The 3,543-nt window shown below is 37.3% G+C and overlaps 1 pseudogene across 1 annotated transcript; it reads left to right on the top strand.

Moving 5' to 3' along the window:
* The first annotated feature begins 1,647 nt into the window (after window positions 1-1,647).
* LOC308430919 (short coiled-coil protein-like) lies at window positions 1,648-1,899 on the top strand (annotated as a pseudogene). The gene has a single exon. The product of its transcript is annotated as a short coiled-coil protein-like (transcript).
* Window positions 1,900-3,543: the final 1,644 nt, after the last annotated feature.

Raw genomic sequence — 3,543 nt, 5'->3', positions numbered from 1 at the left:
ATTCAATGGAAAAATGACAGCCTCTTTAACAAATGGTCCTGGTTCAACTGGCAGTCAGCATGCAGAAAAATGCAAATAAATTTATTCTTATCTCCTTGTACAAAGATAAAGTCCAAGTGGATCAAAGACCTCCACATAAAATCAGATACACTGAAAGTAATAGAAGAGAAAGTGTGGAAGCTTAGAACACATAGGCACAAGAAAAAAATTCCTGAGTAGAACACCAATGGCTTATGCTCTAAGATCAAGTATGGACAAATAGGATCTCATAAAATTGCAAAGCTTATATAAGGCAAAAGATACTATCAATAGGACAAAACAGCAATCAACAGATTCAGGAAAGATCTTTACCAATCCTAAATCTGATAGAGAGCTAATATCCTATATACACAAAGAACTCAAGAAGTTAGACTAGAGAATCAAATAATCCTATTAAGTAATTGGGTACAGAGTTAAACAAAGAATTCTCAACTGAGGAATACAGAATGGCTGAGAAGCACCCAAAGAAATGTTCAACATCCATAGTCATCAGGGAAATACAAATCAAAACAACCCTGAGGTTCCACCTCACACCAGTCAGAATGGCTAGGATCATAAACTCAGGTGACACCAGATGCTGGTGAAGATGTGGAGAAAGAGGAACATACCTCCATTGTTGGTGAGATTGCAAACTGGTACAATCACTCTAAAATCAATCTGGTGGTTCCTCAGAAAATTGAATGTAGTACTACCTGAGGACCCAGCTATACCACTCCTGGGTATACACCCAAAAGTACAACAAGGACACATGCTCCACCATGCTCATAGCAGCCTTATGTATAATAGCCAGAAGCTGGAAAGAACTCAGATGACCTTCAGCAGAGGAATGGAGATACAAAAATTGTGGTATATTTACACAATGGATTACTACTAACTATTAAAAACCATGGCTTCTCAAAATTCCTAAGCAAATGGATGGAACTTGAAATTGTCATCCTGAGTGAGGTTACCCAGTTTTAAAAGAACACACATGGTATGCACTCACTGATAAGAGCATACTAGCCCCAAAACCTCAGAATACCCAAGAAACAATTCACAGCCTTTATGAAGCTTAAAAAGAAGGAAGGCCAGAATGTGGATGCCTCAGTCCTTCTTAAAAGAGAGAATAAAGCATTCACAGGAGGAAATACAGGGACAAATAGAGGAGCACGGATTGTAAAAAAAAAAAAAAAAAAGGATCATTCAGAGAATGCCTCACCTGGGAACCCATCCCATATGCAGCCACCAAACCTATGTACTATTGCTGCTGCCAAGAAGTGATTACTGGCAGGAGTCTGATATGGATGCCTCCTCAGAGACTCTGCCAGAGCCTTACTGATACAGAGCAGGATGCTTGCAGCTAACCATGGAACTGAATACAGGGACCCCCAATGAAGGTGCTAAAGAAAGACCTGAAGGAGCTGAAAGGGGTTGATACCCCAGGTGAAGAACAACATTAACAACCAGCCAAACTCACCACAGTTTCCAGGGACTAAATCACCAACCAGTGAGTACAAATAGAAAGACCCGAGTTTGTCTGAGAGCCGCAGCCTGAGGTTTCCTAGCTATCCTGCTCTCCCGGCCATTCATTAAAGAGTTTTAGTTCAAGCTGAAGGTCTATTACCCAAGATGACAAATGCTGACATGGACACAGTTAATGCTGAAATCAGGTAGAACTGGAAGAAAAGACTCGACTTGTTAATCATGTGTTGGAACTCCAACACATACTTGAAGAACTTTCTGCAAGATGTAGTTAAGGAAGAAAATCTAAAGCTAAAGTAGGGAAATCAAGTTCTTGGACACTATATAGAAAACCTTATGTCTGCTTCTAGTGTTTTTCAAACAACTGATTTAAAAAAAAAAAAAAGCAAAAGGAAGTAACAGGTTCACCTCTTTCTCTTCTATGCATTGATGCTTTTGTTCTTCCCCTTAAGGCTTGGATATGATCCAAAAGTTAGAGTATCTTTGTTTGCTTCCCTGAATATTTATAAAGAAAATGTCACATCTAGATAATACTAATGCTTAATAGGAATATCTCTGAGTTAATGTTATATGTATATGTTAGTCTATAAAGAGTATTTATATTAGAATTACGGATATTTATGAAACTTGAAGATGAATGTTTTGCCAATTTGCATATATATACGATGTATGTTTAGCACTATCTTTTATCATAAGCCTAACTAGTAAAATATACAAGAAAATAACCATGTTGTGAAAAAGTGACCTAAACCATGTATTGAATGCACAGCTTCTCTACCTTGTGCACCATCTTGTGTCTCTCCTCCATCTGCCTCTCCTTCCCATCTCCCTCCTGACAGGAACTTCAGAGTTATCTCCTACAGAGTAACCTGACTGTAAGTGTTGACACTTAACCAAAATAAGAGATTTTTCTTATTTAAGGCTTGCCAATTGTAATATTTAATAATAATGTAGGATTGCTGGTTTCTCTTTAATCAACTAAAAATAAATTGGAACTATAAAAAATGAAGGGTTTTCTTTGAAATGTAAACTGTCACATTGAGGAGCTAAAAACTCCCTGTTGCATAAAATAGTCCATTTGGTGTTAAAAAGATAGGGATGCTGGTGTGTGAGAAATTGAAAAAAAAAACTTGAGAAGAAGATAGAAATAGGAATGGAAACTGGATTTAAAGAAATAAACAACTCCCAATGTTTTCCCTCTAGATGCCCATTATATTTGGACCACAGCTGCACTTTTGGGACATAAACGAAAGTGGACTGAGACCAGTGAAAAGTTTGGTCTGAAGGTTTGTTTGTACCGAGGAGATGGAATTTTGCAAACCTCATTGAGAGTATATTAGTATCAGAATCATGAATATAAGAGAGTTTTGTATATGTGATAATTATTAACCTTAGTGTTTTATTTCAGTTGTATTCCCAGAATTTCTGTAAACTCAACTTAGTTGCAAAATTTTAGTCATTCTTTTATCAAGTTTTAAAAGTTTAGTTTGTAGCTTCCAATTGATAATGAGCTGATATCAGAAATAATAGTAGGTTTTATACTCGGAAAGATCCACTAATGCCGCTGCTGGCTCTTAGATGGGCGGCTTTGACATTTGGAATCATCTAAAGTATTAATGTAAGCCTCAGTGAGTGACTTAGCTATATGGATGTGTAATTCTCATATTGCAGACATTTTGCAACCCTTTTGTGACCTTGTTACAAATATTTAAAAATGTATTCAAGTTCTGCTTTGCTGTTTAATAGAAAGCTGTTTCAGAGAAAAAGAAAAAGAAGAAAACAAATGAAGAGATCCATGGCTCCAATTTCATATGTGACAGAGAATGGCATTGTCTGGTATCAATGGAAGGAGAGGCCTTTGGTCCCTTGAAGGCTCATTTTCCCAGTGTAGGGGAATGCCAAGGTGCTGAGGTGGGAGAGGGTGGTTGGGAAAGGAGCACCTTCCTGGAGGCAAGGGGAGATGGAGGGAGGATAGTAGTAGGGGAAAGAGAATAACATTTGAAATGTAAATACAGAGAATATCCAATAAAAAGAAATAAAATT

This window comes from Micromys minutus, assembly GCF_963924665.1.
Source record: "Micromys minutus genome assembly, chromosome: 16".
NCBI classification, from domain to species: domain Eukaryota; kingdom Metazoa; phylum Chordata; class Mammalia; order Rodentia; family Muridae; genus Micromys; species Micromys minutus.
Note: the sequence above shows the minus strand (reverse complement) of the source record. Positions and strands in the feature narration are given on the sequence as shown.